The following is a 6,024-nucleotide window of genomic DNA, read 5'->3' as shown; positions in this document are numbered from 1 at the left end:
TTTTATTGACAATTTCTATATACAAAAACATCTATCTTGAAAAATGTAATTCTTTGGATAATGTTAGCAATGTATACACAACCTTAATTTATCAGATTACAAATATTTTCCTCGTAGAACTCACTATCTCCACTGTGAATTCTTCATGCAACATTTTTATTCCTGGCTATGCATACAGTGCCCTCAGTCACTTCGGTCACTTAAGAAGTTCTGGTAATGGAAATATGTTTTCATGACAGCTTAACTTAGGGGTCAACAACGTACAGCCTTTTGGCCAAATTTTCCTGCAACATGGTTTTATAAATAAAGTCCTACTGGGCCTGGCCCCAAGATGCCGGCGCCCAGCGGAGCGGCCTAGGCGGCCCGTGGCGAGGCAGACCGCGGGGGCGTTGGGTGTTGGCTGGACGGAGGGCTGGAGGCGTTGGGAGTGGACCAAGCCGTGTGCGGCGCCTGCATCCTTGGTGCCCTGCAGGAGGAGGAAGAGGAAGAGAGGCTGGACGCTCGGCAGGGTATCCTCTCTGCTTTCCTGGAAGAAGATTCCCTCCTTGATATCTGCAAGGAAATTGTAGAACGATGGTCTGAAATGCAGAATGTTGTCACCTAAGTGAAAAAAGAAGATGAGGTGCAGGCCATTGCTACCCTCATTGAGAAGCAGGCTCAGATTGTTGTGAAGCCCAGGATGGTGTCAGAAGAAGAGAAACAGAGAAAATCCGCCCTGATGGCCCAGTATGCTGACGTGACAGATGAAGAGGAGGAGGCAGATGAAAAGGGTGACTCAGGTGCCTCGACAGTGAACAGTGGTTCTGACAAATCCCTATTCCGAAATACCAACGTGGAAGATGTTCTCAATGCTGGGAAACTGGAGCAAGACTCACTTCGGGATGAGTCCCAGAGGAAGAAGGAGAAGGACAAACTGCAGAGAGAAAGGGACAAACTAGCCAAGCAGGAGCGCAAGGAAAAGGAAAAGAAAAGAACACAGAGAGGGAAAAGGAAACGATAACGCCGGCCCTTTTCCTTCTACCCACGGAATGATTCTGTGTGCATGTGTGTAAGAGAAATGGGAGGCCATTACATTTCTCATGATCTCCCAAGGCATTGGTCCTTCTGTTTAAATAGTTAAAAGGAAAATCACAGTCACTTTGAACTACAAAATGTGCCATGTTTTGGTGGTGTGGGCAATCAACTATAGTGTCTTTACCAAAGATCTTAAATAGGGGCCTTTATTTTTTTAATACTGAGGTTCTGTGTTCCTTCTGGCTTTTTAATTTTTAAAGGTGTCCCTCATTTTTGATTCAAAAAGCTAACAGTTACAGTTTTTATCCTGGAGGAAGCATGTCTATTCATTCCCTCTATAATAAAAAAAAAAGCAGAATTGCAAATTTCTTTGGAGGCAATATGTGCCCTTAAATCTAATCTGTTTTTTTATTTTGAGATAGAATCTCACTCAGTAGTCCAAGCTGGCCTTTAGCTCATGACAGTACTCTTGCCTCAGGCTCCTCAGTGCTGAGATTACAGACATGAGCCACCATGCTTGGCTGTAGTAGTAGTTTATGGCTGAAATGGCTGTTAAAGATCCCTGCCTGGATCCACATTTTATGACATGAAAGCAAATTAGGGAAGTGGGAAGGAATTGTCTGAGGGTGTTATGGATGTGGCAACATATTTCTGAAAAAGTTTCAGCCTGGGCTGGGGATGTAGTTAGTGGTAAAGTGCTTCCTTGGCATGTACTAGCTGGGTTTGATCCCCAATACCACACATACAGAATAAAGTATGGGGTAAAAAGGTATCTTTTAATAGCATAATAGCATTACATATTTTTCCTCATGTAGACTGTGACTTTAAGAAGAATGTACTTATATTGACTGAAAAGATATTGTTAGCTAGATTCATTTTTTTTATAATCATGAATTCCCTCTTGTTTTGAATTCTAATTTAACCTAAAATTAGACTGTGAAACCTAAATTCTGGTTTAGAGAAACTAGAAGAATTGTTTTGTAGAGAACACTGGAGAAAAATCTTGCTAAAACAAATGTACATAGTAGGTGTTCAGCACATTTGTAAAATGAACAGATGGAATCAAGTGATCAGAGACTCTTCACATCTACTTCTGTCTAACAGTGCTCACTTGTAAATCAGGTCCTGCCCTACGTTGGGCAACAGCTGCCTGGAGAGAGCCGTTTCTCTGAAAAGACGAAGTAGGTATTTTATACCAGGGATAAACAGACTACCACACATAGACCAAGCCTAGACTAGTCTTTTTATTGTATAGTACAAACTAAAAGTGGTTTTTACTTTTTTAAGAGGTTATAAAAGAATACATGACAGAGACCATAAGTAGGTATAAAACCTAAAATTTTTACTGTATAGTCCTTTGGAGAAAGCTTGTTCACTTGTTTTATATCATTATCTATGAGATTAACAAAAAAAAATTGCCTTTGTGAAGAAAGTTTAAAAAAAAAAAGCTTGGTTAAGGAAAAGGAGATACATTGTTTCTTCATACAATCCTATAGCCTTGGCATTGCAAAAATAACCACCTTTTAAGAATATAAAATTTAAGTCACCATAAAAAAAATTTTAAAAAGTCCTACTGGAACAGAAGTCACATTCATTTATTTATATATTTTCTAAAGTTGCTTTTGTGCTACATAATAACCAGTTGTAACAGATCACAGGGCCTACACAGCTGAAAATATTCGCTGTTTTGCTTTTTACTGAAAAGAATAACTCATCCTTGGCTCAAATCAATGTTTGAATGTAATGCTAAAACCAGTGTGTTTGTGTTTGTGTGTGTGTGTGTACATACATAGATGAAAGCATTTGCAGAAATTATCTGAAAAATTATATGTTCCATGGTATCTGTTCCACTATATTCTCTCTAGCCTAAATTCTTTGCTCTGGACATTAAATATTAGTGTAATAGTCCTGGTTATATACCTAGAAGTCCAGTTAGGTCTTAAAATTTGTTGTAAATAATTATTCTTCCTTGGATTGGAATTTAAATTTGATTTCATGTGTCTGCCATATATTCATATATTTTAAATATTGGGTTTTTCTTGATAAAAGATATACCAATGATTCTCAAACTTTAATATGCCTCAAAACCATGGAGAAACTGATTTATTTCTGATTCAGCGAATCTGAGGTGATACTAGTAATTGACTTCCTAACAAATAGGTGATTCTGCCACTGTTGGTCTGAGAACCGTGTAGTCGACTTTGAAGATAAATAAACAATAATAGGGACCTTTGAGAGCACCCACAGAGGTCACTTGTCACTTCTAAAATTGTATCTTCTTTTCCCTGAGTGAATTCCATCGCATCAAACTTTTGAGGTTTCATTTGTCAAAATTGTTAGCTCTTGGGTATTACTAATACAAATATTGATGTGTAGCTTTGGCTTGTTAGCTATCAATGGAAATCAGAAAATCAATAAACTTAATAGCTATTCATTTCACAGTTGATGCATTTGTAGGACCATGTTGAGTACTGTCAGTGAATAATCAATCCAGTGAAAAATATTACCATATCACTGCCAGAACTATTTATAATGTACCATTTTATTTATGACTTTATATAGCTACTGTGGCACTTTTTATGAGGCAAACATTTGTATTAAGTGATTCATGCTGCTTATCATTATGGTCATTCCACGCAGCTGACATCACCTGGCATTGTAGAAGGCTTCATACAGGCACCCTCACTTGAGATAAGCAGGGTTCTATCTTCTAAACCAGCAGTGTATTCACTGATTCCAAAGAGTCCCTAGTGTGTGTTAACACTCTGGTAGTATACATCTCTGATTCCCTCTGTGTTTTATCACCTAATGAGTGAACAGCATATAAAACTGCTTATAAGCAGTATAAAACAAATACCAGAGTTCAAGTCAATAGATATTTGATAAGGCTACATAGTGGTGGCTTTTGAGCTAAATTTTGCAGAAGTAAAATTCTTTTCAGGAGACTAGATGACAGGGGCACCAGGCCTGAGGAAAGGACATGCGGTGAAGTGCTGCAAGCTGCCAAGAGTCCAGAAAGACATTTCTTAAAAGTAAAACTTAGAGACATTTAATTTTTAAGTTAGTAAAGCTTATCATTCAATGTCTTTTAATTAGCAGTTATTCAACAAATGTGTATGGATTGTTTTACATAGCAGAGAACAGTCCAGTGAGCTGTGAAGGAGCACAGGCTATGCCCCTCTGATGCGGTAGATGAAGCTGGCACTCAGACAGAGACTATTATCATGGCCAGGAAGCATAGGCTAGCGGCAGATGAGTCATAAGAGAAGGAACATGGGAGGGTATCAAGAAAGCATGGGCATTGTGTGTGGTCTTCAATGTCAGGGAGGATTCAGAGGAGGTGAGAGCTTTTCACTAACTAAAATATTATGGAATAATCACACTGAAATTGTTCTTTTAATTAACCTGATGTGCTAAGCAGCTTTATTTGAAGTGAATTTGATCTGGACCCCATCCATGGGGTTGTTGTGAGAGACACTCCAATCAAGAGCCTGGACTTCCTTCTTGAGTCCGTACTTGTAACAAGCTTCCCGAAAACTACTGGACAGACCCTGCTCCAGCTAAGCAGTTTTCTTTCCAGTTTCTTTCCCAGGAAAAGGCTGGCTAGCCAGACTGGCTGAATCTGCGAGCTCTGGCCTGAAGTAAGTGACCCTGTCAGTAAAATAAAGAGGCGAGTGATCAAAAGGACATCAAACACCAACGTCAACATCTGGCTTCTAGATTTCTATGTAGCTGAAGATGATCTTGGACTTCTGATCCTCTTATCTCCACCTCCCGAGTGGCCTGTACTCTGCAATGCCAGTAGGGATCAAACTCCAGGCTCTGTACATGCTAGGCAGGCACTGTGTCAATGGAGCTATGTCCCTAGCAGCACCAGGGAAGTTTCAGGGGGAATTTTGTTTGGCTACAAATGCTACTGAGCAACTAACTTTACCACATGTGTATGTTTTCTTTTTCTTCATTCTTGTAAACCACTTGGAAATGCTTTACAATGAAAAGATTGAATTTCTTTCGAGTGTGTATTTTATGCCATAGAATGAAGTTGATGGATGTTTCCATTAGTGAATAATATTTGAGTCGATTTTATAAAAAAATTAGAGTAATCTTTTGTATTGTTCATGTGTTTGTAGCAATATTAGTAGTATATATATATATATATATATATATATATATATATATATATATATATTGTGTGTGTGTATTTTTTTCTGGAACAATGTAATACATAACTCAATAACCTGGCCCAATTGACCCAAATTATCTGAAATATAAAATGAATTTTAATTTTGAGCAAGATAATAGGATATTAATACTTAGAAAGAATCGGTTGAGGATGAGGTCATCGCATATGTTTAGCTTTACTTCACAAAAAGCAATTGTCCTCTTCCCAGTCTTACATCTTGGGCACTTGCGCCCTCTGCTATTATCCGCCTGGTTTTGCTGTCACAGGAGACCCGTTATGTTCACAGTCTAAAAATGCAGTACAGACAGATCTCCTCATTTCAAAGGAAAAGTTTGCACTAGACTTCAGTTTCTCTGTCTAGTAATTTTCAGTTTGAATATTATTTTTTTTTAATTTTTATTAACATTTTTCATGATTATAAAATATATCCCATGGTAATTCCCTCCCTCCCCACCCCCACACTTTCCCGTTTGAAATTCCATTCTCCATCATATTACCTCCCCATTACAATCATTGTAATTACATATATACAATATCAACCTATTAAGTATCCTCCTCCCTTCCTTTCTCCACCCTTTATGTCTCCTTTTCAACTTACTGGCCTCTGCTACTAAGTATTTTCATTCTCACGCAGAAGCCCAGTCATCTGTAGCTAGGATCCACATATGAGAGAGAACATGTGGCACTTGGCTTTCTGGGCCTGGGTTACCTGACTTAGTATAATACTTTCCAGGTCCATCCATTTTTCTGCAAATTTCATAACTTCATTTTTCTTTACTGCTGAGTAGAACTCCATTGTATAAATGTACCACATCTTCATTATCCAC

The 6,024-nt window shown here is 38.3% G+C and overlaps 1 pseudogene; it reads left to right on the top strand.

Annotated features, from left to right (window-relative positions):
* Nucleotides 1-331: 331 nt before the first annotated feature.
* On the top strand, nucleotides 332-1,000 carry LOC123457478 (annotated as a pseudogene).
* The last annotated feature ends 5,024 nt before the right edge of the window (nucleotides 1,001-6,024 follow it).

This window comes from Jaculus jaculus, unplaced genomic scaffold (genome assembly GCF_020740685.1).
Source record: "Jaculus jaculus isolate mJacJac1 unplaced genomic scaffold, mJacJac1.mat.Y.cur mat_scaffold_59_1_489403_arrow_ctg1, whole genome shotgun sequence".
Taxonomy (NCBI): Eukaryota; Metazoa; Chordata; class Mammalia; order Rodentia; family Dipodidae; genus Jaculus; species Jaculus jaculus.
The sequence above is the reverse complement of the archived record's forward strand: the minus strand, read 5'-3'. Positions and strand labels throughout refer to the sequence as shown.